The sequence below is a fragment of the Schistocerca piceifrons genome, unplaced genomic scaffold (assembly GCF_021461385.2).
Source record: "Schistocerca piceifrons isolate TAMUIC-IGC-003096 unplaced genomic scaffold, iqSchPice1.1 HiC_scaffold_532, whole genome shotgun sequence".
Lineage (NCBI taxonomy): Eukaryota > Metazoa > Arthropoda > Insecta > Orthoptera > Acrididae > Schistocerca > Schistocerca piceifrons.
This window is the reverse complement of record NW_025728769.1, coordinates 27,655-48,922: the sequence shown is the minus strand read 5'-3', so window position 1 is coordinate 48,922 and position 21,268 is coordinate 27,655. Positions and strand designations below refer to the sequence as shown.

The 21,268-nt window shown below is 52.8% G+C and overlaps 32 non-coding genes across 32 annotated transcripts; all 32 read left to right on the top strand.

Moving 5' to 3' along the window:
* The first annotated feature begins 2,188 nt into the window (after positions 1-2,188).
* Trnah-gug lies at positions 2,189-2,260 on the top strand. Its single transcript has one exon. It is a non-coding gene; the product is annotated as a tRNA-His (tRNA).
* Positions 2,261-3,007: 747 nt separating this feature from the next.
* Trnal-uag lies at positions 3,008-3,089 on the top strand. Its single transcript has one exon. It is a non-coding gene; the product is annotated as a tRNA-Leu (tRNA).
* A 445-nt stretch (positions 3,090-3,534) lies between these two features.
* Positions 3,535-3,606, top strand: Trnae-cuc. Its single transcript has one exon. It is a non-coding gene; the product is annotated as a tRNA-Glu (tRNA).
* Positions 3,607-3,980: 374 nt separating this feature from the next.
* On the top strand, positions 3,981-4,052 carry Trnah-gug. Its single transcript has one exon. It is a non-coding gene; the product is annotated as a tRNA-His (tRNA).
* Positions 4,053-4,799: 747 nt separating this feature from the next.
* Positions 4,800-4,881, top strand: Trnal-uag. The gene has a single exon. It is a non-coding gene; the product is annotated as a tRNA-Leu (tRNA).
* Positions 4,882-5,326: 445 nt separating this feature from the next.
* Positions 5,327-5,398, top strand: Trnae-cuc. The gene has a single exon. It is a non-coding gene; the product is annotated as a tRNA-Glu (tRNA).
* A 374-nt stretch (positions 5,399-5,772) lies between these two features.
* Trnah-gug lies at positions 5,773-5,844 on the top strand. The gene has a single exon. It is a non-coding gene; the product is annotated as a tRNA-His (tRNA).
* A 747-nt stretch (positions 5,845-6,591) lies between these two features.
* On the top strand, positions 6,592-6,673 carry Trnal-uag. Its single transcript has one exon. It is a non-coding gene; the product is annotated as a tRNA-Leu (tRNA).
* A 445-nt stretch (positions 6,674-7,118) lies between these two features.
* Trnae-cuc lies at positions 7,119-7,190 on the top strand. The gene has a single exon. It is a non-coding gene; the product is annotated as a tRNA-Glu (tRNA).
* A 374-nt stretch (positions 7,191-7,564) lies between these two features.
* Trnah-gug lies at positions 7,565-7,636 on the top strand. The gene has a single exon. It is a non-coding gene; the product is annotated as a tRNA-His (tRNA).
* A 747-nt stretch (positions 7,637-8,383) lies between these two features.
* Positions 8,384-8,465, top strand: Trnal-uag. Its single transcript has one exon. It is a non-coding gene; the product is annotated as a tRNA-Leu (tRNA).
* A 445-nt stretch (positions 8,466-8,910) lies between these two features.
* On the top strand, positions 8,911-8,982 carry Trnae-cuc. Its single transcript has one exon. It is a non-coding gene; the product is annotated as a tRNA-Glu (tRNA).
* Positions 8,983-9,356: 374 nt separating this feature from the next.
* Trnah-gug lies at positions 9,357-9,428 on the top strand. Its single transcript has one exon. It is a non-coding gene; the product is annotated as a tRNA-His (tRNA).
* Positions 9,429-10,175: 747 nt separating this feature from the next.
* On the top strand, positions 10,176-10,257 carry Trnal-uag. Its single transcript has one exon. It is a non-coding gene; the product is annotated as a tRNA-Leu (tRNA).
* A 445-nt stretch (positions 10,258-10,702) lies between these two features.
* On the top strand, positions 10,703-10,774 carry Trnae-cuc. Its single transcript has one exon. It is a non-coding gene; the product is annotated as a tRNA-Glu (tRNA).
* A 374-nt stretch (positions 10,775-11,148) lies between these two features.
* Trnah-gug lies at positions 11,149-11,220 on the top strand. The gene has a single exon. It is a non-coding gene; the product is annotated as a tRNA-His (tRNA).
* Positions 11,221-11,967: 747 nt separating this feature from the next.
* On the top strand, positions 11,968-12,049 carry Trnal-uag. The gene has a single exon. It is a non-coding gene; the product is annotated as a tRNA-Leu (tRNA).
* Positions 12,050-12,494: 445 nt separating this feature from the next.
* Trnae-cuc lies at positions 12,495-12,566 on the top strand. Its single transcript has one exon. It is a non-coding gene; the product is annotated as a tRNA-Glu (tRNA).
* Positions 12,567-12,940: 374 nt separating this feature from the next.
* On the top strand, positions 12,941-13,012 carry Trnah-gug. The gene has a single exon. It is a non-coding gene; the product is annotated as a tRNA-His (tRNA).
* Positions 13,013-13,759: 747 nt separating this feature from the next.
* Trnal-uag lies at positions 13,760-13,841 on the top strand. Its single transcript has one exon. It is a non-coding gene; the product is annotated as a tRNA-Leu (tRNA).
* Positions 13,842-14,286: 445 nt separating this feature from the next.
* On the top strand, positions 14,287-14,358 carry Trnae-cuc. Its single transcript has one exon. It is a non-coding gene; the product is annotated as a tRNA-Glu (tRNA).
* A 374-nt stretch (positions 14,359-14,732) lies between these two features.
* Trnah-gug lies at positions 14,733-14,804 on the top strand. Its single transcript has one exon. It is a non-coding gene; the product is annotated as a tRNA-His (tRNA).
* A 747-nt stretch (positions 14,805-15,551) lies between these two features.
* Positions 15,552-15,633, top strand: Trnal-uag. The gene has a single exon. It is a non-coding gene; the product is annotated as a tRNA-Leu (tRNA).
* Positions 15,634-16,078: 445 nt separating this feature from the next.
* Trnae-cuc lies at positions 16,079-16,150 on the top strand. Its single transcript has one exon. It is a non-coding gene; the product is annotated as a tRNA-Glu (tRNA).
* A 374-nt stretch (positions 16,151-16,524) lies between these two features.
* On the top strand, positions 16,525-16,596 carry Trnah-gug. Its single transcript has one exon. It is a non-coding gene; the product is annotated as a tRNA-His (tRNA).
* Positions 16,597-17,343: 747 nt separating this feature from the next.
* Positions 17,344-17,425, top strand: Trnal-uag. The gene has a single exon. It is a non-coding gene; the product is annotated as a tRNA-Leu (tRNA).
* A 445-nt stretch (positions 17,426-17,870) lies between these two features.
* Positions 17,871-17,942, top strand: Trnae-cuc. The gene has a single exon. It is a non-coding gene; the product is annotated as a tRNA-Glu (tRNA).
* Positions 17,943-18,316: 374 nt separating this feature from the next.
* Trnah-gug lies at positions 18,317-18,388 on the top strand. The gene has a single exon. It is a non-coding gene; the product is annotated as a tRNA-His (tRNA).
* A 747-nt stretch (positions 18,389-19,135) lies between these two features.
* On the top strand, positions 19,136-19,217 carry Trnal-uag. The gene has a single exon. It is a non-coding gene; the product is annotated as a tRNA-Leu (tRNA).
* Positions 19,218-19,662: 445 nt separating this feature from the next.
* Positions 19,663-19,734, top strand: Trnae-cuc. Its single transcript has one exon. It is a non-coding gene; the product is annotated as a tRNA-Glu (tRNA).
* Positions 19,735-20,108: 374 nt separating this feature from the next.
* On the top strand, positions 20,109-20,180 carry Trnah-gug. Its single transcript has one exon. It is a non-coding gene; the product is annotated as a tRNA-His (tRNA).
* A 747-nt stretch (positions 20,181-20,927) lies between these two features.
* Positions 20,928-21,009, top strand: Trnal-uag. Its single transcript has one exon. It is a non-coding gene; the product is annotated as a tRNA-Leu (tRNA).
* Positions 21,010-21,268: the final 259 nt, after the last annotated feature.

Below are 21,268 nucleotides of genomic sequence, written 5' to 3'. Positions count from 1 at the left end.
AATATTTTTAAAGTCGCTTTCAAGGCTACCGCTTTACCTCACTATAAAGGTGGTCTAGCCCTTAAAGATGTTGAATTACAGTGCTTAGCGATTTTTCTAGCTAGAACATCAAGGATCTTACAATGTAGTCAGACAGGTCTTACGGCACGTCTATTCCAGCAGTTACGACCACCGGATTTGACGCCACCGATAAATGTTGGACCTATCCATCCCGAGCTCGTTCATATTCGCCGATTTTACGTGGAGTCCAGCTATGTGCATCAACACCTGCAAGCATTCACTGCTGCGGCTGTCTACAGTGTATTTACGAATCGGCAACAGAATAACTCTATAGAAATGAAGTATCCTGGCAAGAACTGGCGACAAATTTGGATGAATATCAGCACTCCTCTTCTTCGTTCCCGAGTACGATCCGTGTGGTATGATGTTGTGAACGAGGTGATGCCCACGGGGGAGAAATTGTGTAAGATCCAATTACGTCCTACACCGACTTGCGACGCATGTGGACATGTGGAAACATTGCAACACATATTATACTGCAGAGATCAAACGCAAATCTGGAACTGGACTAGAATGAAACTGGCTCTTATTAATAGAACGTCGCCATCCGCAATACAACTGCAGGATATACTCCACCCGGACTGGCAATTATTTCCGAAATCTAAAAATAATAGCTATACTTGGTTAATTGGACAGTACCTCTATTATATGCTGACGACTAAAACGCCTACACTTTCTGATTTTCATATGTATCTTATTGCTGAATATTACGCGATCAAACGATTACGAAAATATAAAGAAAAATTTCATAAATTTCTCACCGTTGCTTTGAATGATGGAAAACTTTAAGTGTGCGAACCATTGAGTACGATTATTGCTTTTTATTTCTTTCTTCTATTATTAGGGTATCTCTTTGTCAGTTCTCCGGACTTTATTGTTTCATAGGTGGTACAATGTGTGCACCTAAGGTCAAAGAGAAGCAGCATGCAACAGGATGCCAAGCTTGTGGAGCCAATATTTATTTCTGTTTCTTTACGTTCCCCAGAAGACACGTATATTTTAATTTGATGTAGTTTAACTCAGACGAGGCAGTATTTCTTTCTAGATACCCGTTTTTTTTCCTCAATACGGACCTTTATTTCTCCTTATTATCTACGATACAGAAAGAGAATCATATGCTCTTGTTGTTTTTGTCTCCACCAACTCAAGGAACACACCAGTTACTTTAGTGAATAACAGCAAGGAAACTGCACGGCGGCCATCTCGGCGAACATACTCTCAACGCTAAGAGATGACAACATTGAATCAAGCCTCCAAGCAACTGAAACATCGACGAATGCAGAACGACACGGAAATATTCATGCCATTACTAAGTGAAGACGAGCTTGAGAGGTAGTGATCCTGAGATATACCACCGCCAAAAAAAAAAAAAAAAAAAAAAAAAAAAAAAAAAAAAAAAAAAAATAAAAAAAAAAAATAAATAAATAAATAAAAAAAAATAAAAAAAACTTAAAACAAAAAATACAAAAGAACAGTCTCCACTAAAAAAGCGCAGAAGCTAGCCGAAGAAGGCACAAAAAGGTGAGCGTATGGATGGGCTGTGTGGGGAGAAGGGAGGCCCAAAAAAAAAAAAAAAAAAAAAAAAAAAAAAAAAAAAAAAAAAATGGTGTAACGGTTAGCACTCTGGACTCTGAATCCAGCGATCCGAGTTCGAATCTTAAAAAAAAAAAAAAAAAAAAAAAAAAAAAAAAAAAAAGTGGCTAGGATACCTGGCTCTCACCCAGGAGGCCCGGGTTCGATTCCCGGTACCGGAATCGCGCGTTTTTGTTGCTCCTCTTATGCGACTTGTCTCGACTTTGCTCGACTGACGCTACGCTGACGCGTGCAGAAAGCTACGTTAAGTATGATTCACGGCAACACCTGACGGCGAGAGAGATGAAGCGTCTATCCACTTGTTATCCAGCCACATACCTGTAGTCAAGAGGCTTGGGGGACTGCAAGACATTGCCACGGAGGTGAATGCAGCTAACCACTGTAGTTAGTGTCCTGACAGCGCAGGCACGTTCATTTGCTCGTATACATGTGATGGAGACCGTGTCTCACACTGCTGTGGCGTACACCTTGGCCTAGGCTCTGCTGTGTATCGCCACTTGCATTACAGGCAGCTGCTTTCGCGGGCGCGTCCGTGGCCGTGATCGTCTAGTGGTTAGGACATTGCGTTGTGGCCGCAATAACCCAGGTTCGAATCCTGGTCACGGCAATTTTGAAAGTTTTGCCTTGCTGCCGTTGCAATGACGAGTACTCGAAATGACAGTACTCTCTTGATTTTTTCACTCGTGTTCCGCAGGCCGCAGTTTGCCCTACCACTTCATCCCCAACACGTAATGTCGCCTCCTAGAGCGCAGACGTCCGCTGCTCTCTGTAGTCGAAAAGGGCAGTTGTTTGAAGTGCGATGGATGAGCAGCCAGTCCCAGCAGAACCGGAAGCTGTGGCGTGCACTGTTTGTACAAATGCTAGGAACACTGGCGCACCAAGCAGCGCATGTAGCGTGGCCGAGCGCTTTAAGGCGCTGGTTTAAGGCACCAGACTCTCTGTAGGCGCGGTTTCGAATCCCGTAGCTGCCGGGGGCTTTGCTGTGATCGCGTTAAGCTGCCGCTTTTTCTTCAAGTGTAACCTCCTTGAGCTCACATATGTTTGATACATGGAGCATTCTAGCTCCGCCTGACAGTTACAGCTACGATACTTTAGTGGTTACGGAAAGCCCAGGTTCGAAACCTGGTCACGGCACGAAAACGTCTCTTGACGCTGTCTCCTTAACTGCGACAGCTACAGACAAGTGGCGTCGCTACCATACGGCGGGCACGGCTTTTTCTTGCTGTGGATGGCCTAAAGAGACGCTTCCAGTGGGAGAGCAGTGGAAATACATGGCACGGCGATTGCCAAGATACTTCCATTTCGAAGTGATCTTTGTAGTACAAACGAAACGTTTTGCGGCTGCTGCTCCAACGGTAACGTGGCCGAGCGGTCTAAGGCGCTGGTTTTAGGCACCAGTCTCTTCGGAGGCGTGGGTTCGAATCCCACCGTTGCCACTTTTTACGTCTCATTTTTGTGCCGTTGCGGTGTGTTCTCGTGGGGTAGGACGCAGCTCTTGTGACGCGCGTGTTGTGTAGGTAGCGTGGCCGAGCGGTCTAAGGCGCTGGTTTCAGGCACCATTCTCTTCGGAGGCGTGGGTTCCAATCCCACTCCTGCCAAACGTGTAATGTTTCCTGTGTCGAAGGCAGGTGCACTCATTGCCCGCAAAGGAAACAGCACAACAAGGCGTGAGCGTCTGCTTGGTGAATTGCCGTAGAACAGTGCGTGGTGCAACGACAGGATTTGTAGGCACCTTTTGCTCTCATCATTGCTGGCGTCCGTCTCCCCGAAATGCGTCCGGGGCACGCCGTTCTATAACGCGAGAGAGCGGATTTTTTACAGTTGTCGTCAGTTAACCGTGGGTGGCTGCTGCGTTCGCTGGAAAGAGCACTGCCGTCGTTATCCGGTGTGGTCTAGTGGCTAGGATACCTGGCTCTCACCCAGGAGGCCCGGGTTCGATTCCCGGTACCGGAATCGCGCGTTTTTGTTGCTCCTCTTATGCGACTTGTCTCGACTTTGCTCGACTGACGCTACGCTGACGCGTGCAGAAAGCTACGTTAAGTATGATTCACGGCAACACCTGACGGCGAGAGAGATGAAGCGTCTATCCACTTGTTATCCAGCCACATACCTGTAGTCAAGAGGCTTGGGGGACTGCAAGACATTGCCACGGAGGTGAATGCAGCTAACCACTGTAGTTAGTGTCCTGACAGCGCAGGCACGTTCATTTGCTCGTATACATGTGATGGAGACCGTGTCTCACACTGCTGTGGCGTACACCTTGGCCTAGGCTCTGCTGTGTATCGCCACTTGCATTACAGGCAGCTGCTTTCGCGGGCGCGTCCGTGGCCGTGATCGTCTAGTGGTTAGGACATTGCGTTGTGGCCGCAATAACCCAGGTTCGAATCCTGGTCACGGCAATTTTGAAAGTTTTGCCTTGCTGCCGTTGCAATGACGAGTACTCGAAATGACAGTACTCTCTTGATTTTTTCACTCGTGTTCCGCAGGCCGCAGTTTGCCCTACCACTTCATCCCCAACACGTAATGTCGCCTCCTAGAGCGCAGACGTCCGCTGCTCTCTGTAGTCGAAAAGGGCAGTTGTTTGAAGTGCGATGGATGAGCAGCCAGTCCCAGCAGAACCGGAAGCTGTGGCGTGCACTGTTTGTACAAATGCTAGGAACACTGGCGCACCAAGCAGCGCATGTAGCGTGGCCGAGCGCTTTAAGGCGCTGGTTTAAGGCACCAGACTCTCTGTAGGCGCGGTTTCGAATCCCGTAGCTGCCGGGGGCTTTGCTGTGATCGCGTTAAGCTGCCGCTTTTTCTTCAAGTGTAACCTCCTTGAGCTCACATATGTTTGATACATGGAGCATTCTAGCTCCGCCTGACAGTTACAGCTACGATACTTTAGTGGTTACGGAAAGCCCAGGTTCGAAACCTGGTCACGGCACGAAAACGTCTCTTGACGCTGTCTCCTTAACTGCGACAGCTACAGACAAGTGGCGTCGCTACCATACGGCGGGCACGGCTTTTTCTTGCTGTGGATGGCCTAAAGAGACGCTTCCAGTGGGAGAGCAGTGGAAATACATGGCACGGCGATTGCCAAGATACTTCCATTTCGAAGTGATCTTTGTAGTACAAACGAAACGTTTTGCGGCTGCTGCTCCAACGGTAACGTGGCCGAGCGGTCTAAGGCGCTGGTTTTAGGCACCAGTCTCTTCGGAGGCGTGGGTTCGAATCCCACCGTTGCCACTTTTTACGTCTCATTTTTGTGCCGTTGCGGTGTGTTCTCGTGGGGTAGGACGCAGCTCTTGTGACGCGCGTGTTGTGTAGGTAGCGTGGCCGAGCGGTCTAAGGCGCTGGTTTCAGGCACCATTCTCTTCGGAGGCGTGGGTTCCAATCCCACTCCTGCCAAACGTGTAATGTTTCCTGTGTCGAAGGCAGGTGCACTCATTGCCCGCAAAGGAAACAGCACAACAAGGCGTGAGCGTCTGCTTGGTGAATTGCCGTAGAACAGTGCGTGGTGCAACGACAGGATTTGTAGGCACCTTTTGCTCTCATCATTGCTGGCGTCCGTCTCCCCGAAATGCGTCCGGGGCACGCCGTTCTATAACGCGAGAGAGCGGATTTTTTACAGTTGTCGTCAGTTAACCGTGGGTGGCTGCTGCGTTCGCTGGAAAGAGCACTGCCGTCGTTATCCGGTGTGGTCTAGTGGCTAGGATACCTGGCTCTCACCCAGGAGGCCCGGGTTCGATTCCCGGTACCGGAATCGCGCGTTTTTGTTGCTCCTCTTATGCGACTTGTCTCGACTTTGCTCGACTGACGCTACGCTGACGCGTGCAGAAAGCTACGTTAAGTATGATTCACGGCAACACCTGACGGCGAGAGAGATGAAGCGTCTATCCACTTGTTATCCAGCCACATACCTGTAGTCAAGAGGCTTGGGGGACTGCAAGACATTGCCACGGAGGTGAATGCAGCTAACCACTGTAGTTAGTGTCCTGACAGCGCAGGCACGTTCATTTGCTCGTATACATGTGATGGAGACCGTGTCTCACACTGCTGTGGCGTACACCTTGGCCTAGGCTCTGCTGTGTATCGCCACTTGCATTACAGGCAGCTGCTTTCGCGGGCGCGTCCGTGGCCGTGATCGTCTAGTGGTTAGGACATTGCGTTGTGGCCGCAATAACCCAGGTTCGAATCCTGGTCACGGCAATTTTGAAAGTTTTGCCTTGCTGCCGTTGCAATGACGAGTACTCGAAATGACAGTACTCTCTTGATTTTTTCACTCGTGTTCCGCAGGCCGCAGTTTGCCCTACCACTTCATCCCCAACACGTAATGTCGCCTCCTAGAGCGCAGACGTCCGCTGCTCTCTGTAGTCGAAAAGGGCAGTTGTTTGAAGTGCGATGGATGAGCAGCCAGTCCCAGCAGAACCGGAAGCTGTGGCGTGCACTGTTTGTACAAATGCTAGGAACACTGGCGCACCAAGCAGCGCATGTAGCGTGGCCGAGCGCTTTAAGGCGCTGGTTTAAGGCACCAGACTCTCTGTAGGCGCGGTTTCGAATCCCGTAGCTGCCGGGGGCTTTGCTGTGATCGCGTTAAGCTGCCGCTTTTTCTTCAAGTGTAACCTCCTTGAGCTCACATATGTTTGATACATGGAGCATTCTAGCTCCGCCTGACAGTTACAGCTACGATACTTTAGTGGTTACGGAAAGCCCAGGTTCGAAACCTGGTCACGGCACGAAAACGTCTCTTGACGCTGTCTCCTTAACTGCGACAGCTACAGACAAGTGGCGTCGCTACCATACGGCGGGCACGGCTTTTTCTTGCTGTGGATGGCCTAAAGAGACGCTTCCAGTGGGAGAGCAGTGGAAATACATGGCACGGCGATTGCCAAGATACTTCCATTTCGAAGTGATCTTTGTAGTACAAACGAAACGTTTTGCGGCTGCTGCTCCAACGGTAACGTGGCCGAGCGGTCTAAGGCGCTGGTTTTAGGCACCAGTCTCTTCGGAGGCGTGGGTTCGAATCCCACCGTTGCCACTTTTTACGTCTCATTTTTGTGCCGTTGCGGTGTGTTCTCGTGGGGTAGGACGCAGCTCTTGTGACGCGCGTGTTGTGTAGGTAGCGTGGCCGAGCGGTCTAAGGCGCTGGTTTCAGGCACCATTCTCTTCGGAGGCGTGGGTTCCAATCCCACTCCTGCCAAACGTGTAATGTTTCCTGTGTCGAAGGCAGGTGCACTCATTGCCCGCAAAGGAAACAGCACAACAAGGCGTGAGCGTCTGCTTGGTGAATTGCCGTAGAACAGTGCGTGGTGCAACGACAGGATTTGTAGGCACCTTTTGCTCTCATCATTGCTGGCGTCCGTCTCCCCGAAATGCGTCCGGGGCACGCCGTTCTATAACGCGAGAGAGCGGATTTTTTACAGTTGTCGTCAGTTAACCGTGGGTGGCTGCTGCGTTCGCTGGAAAGAGCACTGCCGTCGTTATCCGGTGTGGTCTAGTGGCTAGGATACCTGGCTCTCACCCAGGAGGCCCGGGTTCGATTCCCGGTACCGGAATCGCGCGTTTTTGTTGCTCCTCTTATGCGACTTGTCTCGACTTTGCTCGACTGACGCTACGCTGACGCGTGCAGAAAGCTACGTTAAGTATGATTCACGGCAACACCTGACGGCGAGAGAGATGAAGCGTCTATCCACTTGTTATCCAGCCACATACCTGTAGTCAAGAGGCTTGGGGGACTGCAAGACATTGCCACGGAGGTGAATGCAGCTAACCACTGTAGTTAGTGTCCTGACAGCGCAGGCACGTTCATTTGCTCGTATACATGTGATGGAGACCGTGTCTCACACTGCTGTGGCGTACACCTTGGCCTAGGCTCTGCTGTGTATCGCCACTTGCATTACAGGCAGCTGCTTTCGCGGGCGCGTCCGTGGCCGTGATCGTCTAGTGGTTAGGACATTGCGTTGTGGCCGCAATAACCCAGGTTCGAATCCTGGTCACGGCAATTTTGAAAGTTTTGCCTTGCTGCCGTTGCAATGACGAGTACTCGAAATGACAGTACTCTCTTGATTTTTTCACTCGTGTTCCGCAGGCCGCAGTTTGCCCTACCACTTCATCCCCAACACGTAATGTCGCCTCCTAGAGCGCAGACGTCCGCTGCTCTCTGTAGTCGAAAAGGGCAGTTGTTTGAAGTGCGATGGATGAGCAGCCAGTCCCAGCAGAACCGGAAGCTGTGGCGTGCACTGTTTGTACAAATGCTAGGAACACTGGCGCACCAAGCAGCGCATGTAGCGTGGCCGAGCGCTTTAAGGCGCTGGTTTAAGGCACCAGACTCTCTGTAGGCGCGGTTTCGAATCCCGTAGCTGCCGGGGGCTTTGCTGTGATCGCGTTAAGCTGCCGCTTTTTCTTCAAGTGTAACCTCCTTGAGCTCACATATGTTTGATACATGGAGCATTCTAGCTCCGCCTGACAGTTACAGCTACGATACTTTAGTGGTTACGGAAAGCCCAGGTTCGAAACCTGGTCACGGCACGAAAACGTCTCTTGACGCTGTCTCCTTAACTGCGACAGCTACAGACAAGTGGCGTCGCTACCATACGGCGGGCACGGCTTTTTCTTGCTGTGGATGGCCTAAAGAGACGCTTCCAGTGGGAGAGCAGTGGAAATACATGGCACGGCGATTGCCAAGATACTTCCATTTCGAAGTGATCTTTGTAGTACAAACGAAACGTTTTGCGGCTGCTGCTCCAACGGTAACGTGGCCGAGCGGTCTAAGGCGCTGGTTTTAGGCACCAGTCTCTTCGGAGGCGTGGGTTCGAATCCCACCGTTGCCACTTTTTACGTCTCATTTTTGTGCCGTTGCGGTGTGTTCTCGTGGGGTAGGACGCAGCTCTTGTGACGCGCGTGTTGTGTAGGTAGCGTGGCCGAGCGGTCTAAGGCGCTGGTTTCAGGCACCATTCTCTTCGGAGGCGTGGGTTCCAATCCCACTCCTGCCAAACGTGTAATGTTTCCTGTGTCGAAGGCAGGTGCACTCATTGCCCGCAAAGGAAACAGCACAACAAGGCGTGAGCGTCTGCTTGGTGAATTGCCGTAGAACAGTGCGTGGTGCAACGACAGGATTTGTAGGCACCTTTTGCTCTCATCATTGCTGGCGTCCGTCTCCCCGAAATGCGTCCGGGGCACGCCGTTCTATAACGCGAGAGAGCGGATTTTTTACAGTTGTCGTCAGTTAACCGTGGGTGGCTGCTGCGTTCGCTGGAAAGAGCACTGCCGTCGTTATCCGGTGTGGTCTAGTGGCTAGGATACCTGGCTCTCACCCAGGAGGCCCGGGTTCGATTCCCGGTACCGGAATCGCGCGTTTTTGTTGCTCCTCTTATGCGACTTGTCTCGACTTTGCTCGACTGACGCTACGCTGACGCGTGCAGAAAGCTACGTTAAGTATGATTCACGGCAACACCTGACGGCGAGAGAGATGAAGCGTCTATCCACTTGTTATCCAGCCACATACCTGTAGTCAAGAGGCTTGGGGGACTGCAAGACATTGCCACGGAGGTGAATGCAGCTAACCACTGTAGTTAGTGTCCTGACAGCGCAGGCACGTTCATTTGCTCGTATACATGTGATGGAGACCGTGTCTCACACTGCTGTGGCGTACACCTTGGCCTAGGCTCTGCTGTGTATCGCCACTTGCATTACAGGCAGCTGCTTTCGCGGGCGCGTCCGTGGCCGTGATCGTCTAGTGGTTAGGACATTGCGTTGTGGCCGCAATAACCCAGGTTCGAATCCTGGTCACGGCAATTTTGAAAGTTTTGCCTTGCTGCCGTTGCAATGACGAGTACTCGAAATGACAGTACTCTCTTGATTTTTTCACTCGTGTTCCGCAGGCCGCAGTTTGCCCTACCACTTCATCCCCAACACGTAATGTCGCCTCCTAGAGCGCAGACGTCCGCTGCTCTCTGTAGTCGAAAAGGGCAGTTGTTTGAAGTGCGATGGATGAGCAGCCAGTCCCAGCAGAACCGGAAGCTGTGGCGTGCACTGTTTGTACAAATGCTAGGAACACTGGCGCACCAAGCAGCGCATGTAGCGTGGCCGAGCGCTTTAAGGCGCTGGTTTAAGGCACCAGACTCTCTGTAGGCGCGGTTTCGAATCCCGTAGCTGCCGGGGGCTTTGCTGTGATCGCGTTAAGCTGCCGCTTTTTCTTCAAGTGTAACCTCCTTGAGCTCACATATGTTTGATACATGGAGCATTCTAGCTCCGCCTGACAGTTACAGCTACGATACTTTAGTGGTTACGGAAAGCCCAGGTTCGAAACCTGGTCACGGCACGAAAACGTCTCTTGACGCTGTCTCCTTAACTGCGACAGCTACAGACAAGTGGCGTCGCTACCATACGGCGGGCACGGCTTTTTCTTGCTGTGGATGGCCTAAAGAGACGCTTCCAGTGGGAGAGCAGTGGAAATACATGGCACGGCGATTGCCAAGATACTTCCATTTCGAAGTGATCTTTGTAGTACAAACGAAACGTTTTGCGGCTGCTGCTCCAACGGTAACGTGGCCGAGCGGTCTAAGGCGCTGGTTTTAGGCACCAGTCTCTTCGGAGGCGTGGGTTCGAATCCCACCGTTGCCACTTTTTACGTCTCATTTTTGTGCCGTTGCGGTGTGTTCTCGTGGGGTAGGACGCAGCTCTTGTGACGCGCGTGTTGTGTAGGTAGCGTGGCCGAGCGGTCTAAGGCGCTGGTTTCAGGCACCATTCTCTTCGGAGGCGTGGGTTCCAATCCCACTCCTGCCAAACGTGTAATGTTTCCTGTGTCGAAGGCAGGTGCACTCATTGCCCGCAAAGGAAACAGCACAACAAGGCGTGAGCGTCTGCTTGGTGAATTGCCGTAGAACAGTGCGTGGTGCAACGACAGGATTTGTAGGCACCTTTTGCTCTCATCATTGCTGGCGTCCGTCTCCCCGAAATGCGTCCGGGGCACGCCGTTCTATAACGCGAGAGAGCGGATTTTTTACAGTTGTCGTCAGTTAACCGTGGGTGGCTGCTGCGTTCGCTGGAAAGAGCACTGCCGTCGTTATCCGGTGTGGTCTAGTGGCTAGGATACCTGGCTCTCACCCAGGAGGCCCGGGTTCGATTCCCGGTACCGGAATCGCGCGTTTTTGTTGCTCCTCTTATGCGACTTGTCTCGACTTTGCTCGACTGACGCTACGCTGACGCGTGCAGAAAGCTACGTTAAGTATGATTCACGGCAACACCTGACGGCGAGAGAGATGAAGCGTCTATCCACTTGTTATCCAGCCACATACCTGTAGTCAAGAGGCTTGGGGGACTGCAAGACATTGCCACGGAGGTGAATGCAGCTAACCACTGTAGTTAGTGTCCTGACAGCGCAGGCACGTTCATTTGCTCGTATACATGTGATGGAGACCGTGTCTCACACTGCTGTGGCGTACACCTTGGCCTAGGCTCTGCTGTGTATCGCCACTTGCATTACAGGCAGCTGCTTTCGCGGGCGCGTCCGTGGCCGTGATCGTCTAGTGGTTAGGACATTGCGTTGTGGCCGCAATAACCCAGGTTCGAATCCTGGTCACGGCAATTTTGAAAGTTTTGCCTTGCTGCCGTTGCAATGACGAGTACTCGAAATGACAGTACTCTCTTGATTTTTTCACTCGTGTTCCGCAGGCCGCAGTTTGCCCTACCACTTCATCCCCAACACGTAATGTCGCCTCCTAGAGCGCAGACGTCCGCTGCTCTCTGTAGTCGAAAAGGGCAGTTGTTTGAAGTGCGATGGATGAGCAGCCAGTCCCAGCAGAACCGGAAGCTGTGGCGTGCACTGTTTGTACAAATGCTAGGAACACTGGCGCACCAAGCAGCGCATGTAGCGTGGCCGAGCGCTTTAAGGCGCTGGTTTAAGGCACCAGACTCTCTGTAGGCGCGGTTTCGAATCCCGTAGCTGCCGGGGGCTTTGCTGTGATCGCGTTAAGCTGCCGCTTTTTCTTCAAGTGTAACCTCCTTGAGCTCACATATGTTTGATACATGGAGCATTCTAGCTCCGCCTGACAGTTACAGCTACGATACTTTAGTGGTTACGGAAAGCCCAGGTTCGAAACCTGGTCACGGCACGAAAACGTCTCTTGACGCTGTCTCCTTAACTGCGACAGCTACAGACAAGTGGCGTCGCTACCATACGGCGGGCACGGCTTTTTCTTGCTGTGGATGGCCTAAAGAGACGCTTCCAGTGGGAGAGCAGTGGAAATACATGGCACGGCGATTGCCAAGATACTTCCATTTCGAAGTGATCTTTGTAGTACAAACGAAACGTTTTGCGGCTGCTGCTCCAACGGTAACGTGGCCGAGCGGTCTAAGGCGCTGGTTTTAGGCACCAGTCTCTTCGGAGGCGTGGGTTCGAATCCCACCGTTGCCACTTTTTACGTCTCATTTTTGTGCCGTTGCGGTGTGTTCTCGTGGGGTAGGACGCAGCTCTTGTGACGCGCGTGTTGTGTAGGTAGCGTGGCCGAGCGGTCTAAGGCGCTGGTTTCAGGCACCATTCTCTTCGGAGGCGTGGGTTCCAATCCCACTCCTGCCAAACGTGTAATGTTTCCTGTGTCGAAGGCAGGTGCACTCATTGCCCGCAAAGGAAACAGCACAACAAGGCGTGAGCGTCTGCTTGGTGAATTGCCGTAGAACAGTGCGTGGTGCAACGACAGGATTTGTAGGCACCTTTTGCTCTCATCATTGCTGGCGTCCGTCTCCCCGAAATGCGTCCGGGGCACGCCGTTCTATAACGCGAGAGAGCGGATTTTTTACAGTTGTCGTCAGTTAACCGTGGGTGGCTGCTGCGTTCGCTGGAAAGAGCACTGCCGTCGTTATCCGGTGTGGTCTAGTGGCTAGGATACCTGGCTCTCACCCAGGAGGCCCGGGTTCGATTCCCGGTACCGGAATCGCGCGTTTTTGTTGCTCCTCTTATGCGACTTGTCTCGACTTTGCTCGACTGACGCTACGCTGACGCGTGCAGAAAGCTACGTTAAGTATGATTCACGGCAACACCTGACGGCGAGAGAGATGAAGCGTCTATCCACTTGTTATCCAGCCACATACCTGTAGTCAAGAGGCTTGGGGGACTGCAAGACATTGCCACGGAGGTGAATGCAGCTAACCACTGTAGTTAGTGTCCTGACAGCGCAGGCACGTTCATTTGCTCGTATACATGTGATGGAGACCGTGTCTCACACTGCTGTGGCGTACACCTTGGCCTAGGCTCTGCTGTGTATCGCCACTTGCATTACAGGCAGCTGCTTTCGCGGGCGCGTCCGTGGCCGTGATCGTCTAGTGGTTAGGACATTGCGTTGTGGCCGCAATAACCCAGGTTCGAATCCTGGTCACGGCAATTTTGAAAGTTTTGCCTTGCTGCCGTTGCAATGACGAGTACTCGAAATGACAGTACTCTCTTGATTTTTTCACTCGTGTTCCGCAGGCCGCAGTTTGCCCTACCACTTCATCCCCAACACGTAATGTCGCCTCCTAGAGCGCAGACGTCCGCTGCTCTCTGTAGTCGAAAAGGGCAGTTGTTTGAAGTGCGATGGATGAGCAGCCAGTCCCAGCAGAACCGGAAGCTGTGGCGTGCACTGTTTGTACAAATGCTAGGAACACTGGCGCACCAAGCAGCGCATGTAGCGTGGCCGAGCGCTTTAAGGCGCTGGTTTAAGGCACCAGACTCTCTGTAGGCGCGGTTTCGAATCCCGTAGCTGCCGGGGGCTTTGCTGTGATCGCGTTAAGCTGCCGCTTTTTCTTCAAGTGTAACCTCCTTGAGCTCACATATGTTTGATACATGGAGCATTCTAGCTCCGCCTGACAGTTACAGCTACGATACTTTAGTGGTTACGGAAAGCCCAGGTTCGAAACCTGGTCACGGCACGAAAACGTCTCTTGACGCTGTCTCCTTAACTGCGACAGCTACAGACAAGTGGCGTCGCTACCATACGGCGGGCACGGCTTTTTCTTGCTGTGGATGGCCTAAAGAGACGCTTCCAGTGGGAGAGCAGTGGAAATACATGGCACGGCGATTGCCAAGATACTTCCATTTCGAAGTGATCTTTGTAGTACAAACGAAACGTTTTGCGGCTGCTGCTCCAACGGTAACGTGGCCGAGCGGTCTAAGGCGCTGGTTTTAGGCACCAGTCTCTTCGGAGGCGTGGGTTCGAATCCCACCGTTGCCACTTTTTACGTCTCATTTTTGTGCCGTTGCGGTGTGTTCTCGTGGGGTAGGACGCAGCTCTTGTGACGCGCGTGTTGTGTAGGTAGCGTGGCCGAGCGGTCTAAGGCGCTGGTTTCAGGCACCATTCTCTTCGGAGGCGTGGGTTCCAATCCCACTCCTGCCAAACGTGTAATGTTTCCTGTGTCGAAGGCAGGTGCACTCATTGCCCGCAAAGGAAACAGCACAACAAGGCGTGAGCGTCTGCTTGGTGAATTGCCGTAGAACAGTGCGTGGTGCAACGACAGGATTTGTAGGCACCTTTTGCTCTCATCATTGCTGGCGTCCGTCTCCCCGAAATGCGTCCGGGGCACGCCGTTCTATAACGCGAGAGAGCGGATTTTTTACAGTTGTCGTCAGTTAACCGTGGGTGGCTGCTGCGTTCGCTGGAAAGAGCACTGCCGTCGTTATCCGGTGTGGTCTAGTGGCTAGGATACCTGGCTCTCACCCAGGAGGCCCGGGTTCGATTCCCGGTACCGGAATCGCGCGTTTTTGTTGCTCCTCTTATGCGACTTGTCTCGACTTTGCTCGACTGACGCTACGCTGACGCGTGCAGAAAGCTACGTTAAGTATGATTCACGGCAACACCTGACGGCGAGAGAGATGAAGCGTCTATCCACTTGTTATCCAGCCACATACCTGTAGTCAAGAGGCTTGGGGGACTGCAAGACATTGCCACGGAGGTGAATGCAGCTAACCACTGTAGTTAGTGTCCTGACAGCGCAGGCACGTTCATTTGCTCGTATACATGTGATGGAGACCGTGTCTCACACTGCTGTGGCGTACACCTTGGCCTAGGCTCTGCTGTGTATCGCCACTTGCATTACAGGCAGCTGCTTTCGCGGGCGCGTCCGTGGCCGTGATCGTCTAGTGGTTAGGACATTGCGTTGTGGCCGCAATAACCCAGGTTCGAATCCTGGTCACGGCAATTTTGAAAGTTTTGCCTTGCTGCCGTTGCAATGACGAGTACTCGAAATGACAGTACTCTCTTGATTTTTTCACTCGTGTTCCGCAGGCCGCAGTTTGCCCTACCACTTCATCCCCAACACGTAATGTCGCCTCCTAGAGCGCAGACGTCCGCTGCTCTCTGTAGTCGAAAAGGGCAGTTGTTTGAAGTGCGATGGATGAGCAGCCAGTCCCAGCAGAACCGGAAGCTGTGGCGTGCACTGTTTGTACAAATGCTAGGAACACTGGCGCACCAAGCAGCGCATGTAGCGTGGCCGAGCGCTTTAAGGCGCTGGTTTAAGGCACCAGACTCTCTGTAGGCGCGGTTTCGAATCCCGTAGCTGCCGGGGGCTTTGCTGTGATCGCGTTAAGCTGCCGCTTTTTCTTCAAGTGTAACCTCCTTGAGCTCACATATGTTTGATACATGGAGCATTCTAGCTCCGCCTGACAGTTACAGCTACGATACTTTAGTGGTTACGGAAAGCCCAGGTTCGAAACCTGGTCACGGCACGAAAACGTCTCTTGACGCTGTCTCCTTAACTGCGACAGCTACAGACAAGTGGCGTCGCTACCATACGGCGGGCACGGCTTTTTCTTGCTGTGGATGGCCTAAAGAGACGCTTCCAGTGGGAGAGCAGTGGAAATACATGGCACGGCGATTGCCAAGATACTTCCATTTCGAAGTGATCTTTGTAGTACAAACGAAACGTTTTGCGGCTGCTGCTCCAACGGTAACGTGGCCGAGCGGTCTAAGGCGCTGGTTTTAGGCACCAGTCTCTTCGGAGGCGTGGGTTCGAATCCCACCGTTGCCACTTTTTACGTCTCATTTTTGTGCCGTTGCGGTGTGTTCTCGTGGGGTAGGACGCAGCTCTTGTGACGCGCGTGTTGTGTAGGTAGCGTGGCCGAGCGGTCTAAGGCGCTGGTTTCAGGCACCATTCTCTTCGGAGGCGTGGGTTCCAATCCCACTCCTGCCAAACGTGTAATGTTTCCTGTGTCGAAGGCAGGTGCACTCATTGCCCGCAAAGGAAACAGCACAACAAGGCGTGAGCGTCTGCTTGGTGAATTGCCGTAGAACAGTGCGTGGTGCAACGACAGGATTTGTAGGCACCTTTTGCTCTCATCATTGCTGGCGTCCGTCTCCCCGAAATGCGTCCGGGGCACGCCGTTCTATAACGCGAGAGAGCGGATTTTTTACAGTTGTCGTCAGTTAACCGTGGGTGGCTGCTGCGTTCGCTGGAAAGAGCACTGCCGTCGTTATCCGGTGTGGTCTAGTGGCTAGGATACCTGGCTCTCACCCAGGAGGCCCGGGTTCGATTCCCGGTACCGGAATCGCGCGTTTTTGTTGCTCCTCTTATGCGACTTGTCTCGACTTTGCTCGACTGACGCTACGCTGACGCGTGCAGAAAGCTACGTTAAGTATGATTCACGGCAACACCTGACGGCGAGAGAGATGAAGCGTCTATCCACTTGTTATCCAGCCACATACCTGTAGTCAAGAGGCTTGGGGGACTGCAAGACATTGCCACGGAGGTGAATGCAGCTAACCACTGTAGTTAGTGTCCTGACAGCGCAGGCACGTTCATTTGCTCGTATACATGTGATGGAGACCGTGTCTCACACTGCTGTGGCGTACACCTTGGCCTAGGCTCTGCTGTGTATCGCCACTTGCATTACAGGCAGCTGCTTTCGCGGGCGCGTCCGTGGCCGTGATCGTCTAGTGGTTAGGACATTGCGTTGTGGCCGCAATAACCCAGGTTCGAATCCTGGTCACGGCAATTTTGAAAGTTTTGCCTTGCTGCCGTTGCAATGACGAGTACTCGAAATGACAGTACTCTCTTGATTTTTTCACTCGTGTTCCGCAGGCCGCAGTTTGCCCTACCACTTCATCCCCAACACGTAATGTCGCCTCCTAGAGCGCAGACGTCCGCTGCTCTCTGTAGTCGAAAAGGGCAGTTGTTTGAAGTGCGATGGATGAGCAGCCAGTCCCAGCAGAACCGGAAGCTGTGGCGTGCACTGTTTGTACAAATGCTAGGAACACTGGCGCACCAAGCAGCGCATGTAGCGTGGCCGAGCGCTTTAAGGCGCTGGTTTAAGGCACCAGACTCTCTGTAGGCGCGGTTTCGAATCCCGTAGCTGCCGGGGGCTTTGCTGTGATCGCGTTAAGCTGCCGCTTTTTCTTCAAGTGTAACCTCCTTGAGCTCACATATGTTTGATACATGGAGCATTCTAGCTCCGCCTGACAGTTACAGCTACGATACTTTAGTGGTTACGGAAAGCCCAGGTTCGAAACCTGGTCACGGCACGAAAACGTCTCTTGACGCTGTCTCCTTAACTGCGACAGCTACAGACAAGTGGCGTCGCTACCATACGGCGGGCACGGCTTTTTCTTGCTGTGGATGGCCTAAAGAGACGCTTCCAGTGGGAGAGCAGTGGAAATACATGGCACGGCGATTGCCAAGATACTTCCATTTCGAAGTGATCTTTGTAGTACAAACGAAACGTTTTGCGGCTGCTGCTCCAACGGTAACGTGGCCGAGCGGTCTAAGGCGCTGGTTTTAGGCACCAGTCTCTTCGGAGGCGTGGGTTCGAATCCCACCGTTGCCACTTTTTACGTCTCATTTTTGTGCCGTTGCGGTGTGTTCTCGTGGGGTAGGACGCAGCTCTTGTGACGCGCGTGTTGTGTAGGTAGCGTGGCCGAGCGGTCTAAGGCGCTGGTTTCAGGCACCATTCTCTTCGGAGGCGTGGGTTCCAATCCCACTCCTGCCAAACGTGTAATGTTTCCTGTGTCGAAGGCAGGTGCACTCATTGCCCGCAAAGGAAACAGCACAACAAGGCGTGAGCGTCTGCTTGGTGAATTGCCGTAGAACAGTGCGTGGTGCAACGACAGGATTTGTAGGCACCTTTTGCTCTCATCATTGCTGGCGTCCGTCTCCCCGAAATGCGTCCGGGGCACGCCGTTCTATAACGCGAGAGAGCGGATTTTTTACAGTTGTCGTCAGTTAACCGTGGGTGGCTGCTGCGTTCGCTGGAAAGAGCACTGCCGTCGTTATCCGGTGTGGTCTAGTGGCTAGGATACCTGGCTCTCACCCAGGAGGCCCGGGTTCGATTCCCGGTACCGGAATCGCGCGTTTTTGTTGCTCCTCTTATGCGACTTGTCTCGACTTTGCTCGACTGACGCTACGCTGACGCGTGCAGAAAGCTACGTTAAGTATGATTCACGGCAACACCTGACGGCGAGAGAGATGAAGCGTCTATCCACTTGTTATCCAGCCACATACCTGTAGTCAAGAGGCTTGGGGGACTGCAAGACATTGCCACGGAGGTGAATGCAGCTAACCACTGTAGTTAGTGTCCTGACAGCGCAGGCACGTTCATTTGCTCGTATACATGTGATGGAGACCGTGTCTCACACTGCTGTGGCGTACACCTTGGCCTAGGCTCTGCTGTGTATCGCCACTTGCATTACAGGCAGCTGCTTTCGCGGGCGCGTCCGTGGCCGTGATCGTCTAGTGGTTAGGACATTGCGTTGTGGCCGCAATAACCCAGGTTCGAATCCTGGTCACGGCAATTTTGAAAGTTTTGCCTTGCTGCCGTTGCAATGACGAGTACTCGAAATGACAGTACTCTCTTGATTTTTTCACTCGTGTTCCGCAGGCCGCAGTTTGCCCTACCACTTCATCCCCAACACGTAATGTCGCCTCCTAGAGCGCAGACGTCCGCTGCTCTCTGTAGTCGAAAAGGGCAGTTGTTTGAAGTGCGATGGATGAGCAGCCAGTCCCAGCAGAACCGGAAGCTGTGGCGTGCACTGTTTGTACAAATGCTAGGAACACTGGCGCACCAAGCAGCGCATGTAGCGTGGCCGAGCGCTTTAAGGCGCTGGTTTAAGGCACCAGACTCTCTGTAGGCGCGGTTTCGAATCCCGTAGCTGCCGGGGGCTTTGCTGTGATCGCGTTAAGCTGCCGCTTTTTCTTCAAGTGTAACCTCCTTGAGCTCACATATGTTTGATACATGGAGCATTCTAGCTCCGCCTGACAGTTACAGCTACGATACTTTAGTGGTTACGGAAAGCCCAGGTTCGAAACCTGGTCACGGCACGAAAACGTCTCTTGACGCTGTCTCCTTAACTGCGACAGCTACAGACAAGTGGCGTCGCTACCATACGGCGGGCACGGCTTTTTCTTGCTGTGGATGGCCTAAAGAGACGCTTCCAGTGGGAGAGCAGTGGAAATACATGGCACGGCGATTGCCAAGATACTTCCATTTCGAAGTGATCTTTGTAGTACAAACGAAACGTTTTGCGGCTGCTGCTCCAACGGTAACGTGGCCGAGCGGTCTAAGGCGCTGGTTTTAGGCACCAGTCTCTTCGGAGGCGTGGGTTCGAATCCCACCGTTGCCACTTTTTACGTCTCATTTTTGTGCCGTTGCGGTGTGTTCTCGTGGGGTAGGACGCAGCTCTTGTGACGCGCGTGTTGTGTAGGTAGCGTGGCCGAGCGGTCTAAGGCGCTGGTTTCAGGCACCATTCTCTTCGGAGGCGTGGGTTCCAATCCCACTCCTGCCAAACGTGTAATGTTTCCTGTGTCGAAGGCAGGTGCACTCATTGCCCGCAAAGGAAACAGCACAACAAGGCGTGAGCGTCTGCTTGGTGAATTGCCGTAGAACAGTGCGTGGTGCAACGACAGGATTTGTAGGCACCTTTTGCTCTCATCATTGCTGGCGTCCGTCTCCCCGAAATGCGTCCGGGGCACGCCGTTCTATAACGCGAGAGAGCGGATTTTTTACAGTTGTCGTCAGTTAACCGTGGGTGGCTGCTGCGTTCGCTGGAAAGAGCACTGCCGTCGTTATCCGGTGTGGTCTAGTGGCTAGGATACCTGGCTCTCACCCAGGAGGCCCGGGTTCGATTCCCGGTACCGGAATCGCGCGTTTTTGTTGCTCCTCTTATGCGACTTGTCTCGACTTTGCTCGACTGACGCTACGCTGACGCGTGCAGAAAGCTACGTTAAGTATGATTCACGGCAACACCTGACGGCGAGAGAGATGAAGCGTCTATCCACTTGTTATCCAGCCACATACCTGTAGTCAAGAGGCTTGGGGGACTGCAAGACATTGCCACGGAGGTGAATGCAGCTAACCACTGTAGTTAGTGTCCTGACAGCGCAGGCACGTTCATTTGCTCGTATACATGTGATGGAGACCGTGTCTCACACTGCTGTGGCGTACACCTTGGCCTAGGCTCTGCTGTGTATCGCCACTTGCATTACAGGCAGCTGCTTTCGCGGGCGCGTCCGTGGCCGTGATCGTCTAGTGGTTAGGACATTGCGTTGTGGCCGCAATAACCCAGGTTCGAATCCTGGTCACGGCAATTTTGAAAGTTTTGCCTTGCTGCCGTTGCAATGACGAGTACTCGAAATGACAGTACTCTCTTGATTTTTTCACTCGTGTTCCGCAGGCCGCAGTTTGCCCTACCACTTCATCCCCAACACGTAATGTCGCCTCCTAGAGCGCAGACGTCCGCTGCTCTCTGTAGTCGAAAAGGGCAGTTGTTTGAAGTGCGATGGATGAGCAGCCAGTCCCAGCAGAACCGGAAGCTGTGGCGTGCACTGTTTGTACAAATGCTAGGAACACTGGCGCACCAAGCAGCGCATGTAGCGTGGCCGAGCGCTTTAAGGCGCTGGTTTAAGGCACCAGACTCTCTGTAGGCGCGGTTTCGAATCCCGTAGCTGCCGGGGGCTTTGCTGTGATCGCGTTAAGCTGCCGCTTTTTCTTCAAGTGTAACCTCCTTGAGCTCACATATGTTTGATACATGGAGCATTCTAGCTCCGCCTGACAGTTACAGCTACGATACTTTAGTGGTTACGGAAAGCCCAGGTTCGAAACCTGGTCACGGCACGAAAACGTCTCTTGACGCTGTCTCCTTAACTGCGACAGCTACAGACAAGTGGCGTCGCTACCATACGGCGGGCACGGCTTTTTCTTGCTGTGGATGGCCTAAAGAGACGCTTCCAGTGGGAGAGCAGTGGAAATACATGGCACGGCGATTGCCAAGATACTTCCATTTCGAAGTGATCTTTGTAGTACAAACGAAACGTTTTGCGGCTGCTGCTCCAACGGTAACGTGGCCGAGCGGTCTAAGGCGCTGGTTTTAGGCACCAGTCTCCTCGGAGGCGTGGGTTCGAATCCCACCGTTGCCACTTTTTACGTCTCATTTTTGTGCCGTTGCGGTGTGTTCTCGTGGGGTAGGACGCAGCTCTTGTGACGCGCGTGTTGTGTAGGTAGCGTGGCCGAGCGGTCTAAGGCGCTGGTTTCAGGCACCATTCTCTTCGGAGGCGTGGGTTCCAATCCCACTCCTGCCAAACGTGTAATGTTTCCTGTGTCGAAGGCAGGTGCACTCATTGCCCGCAAAGGAAACAGCACAACAAGGCGTGAGCGTCTGCTTGGTGAATTGCCGTA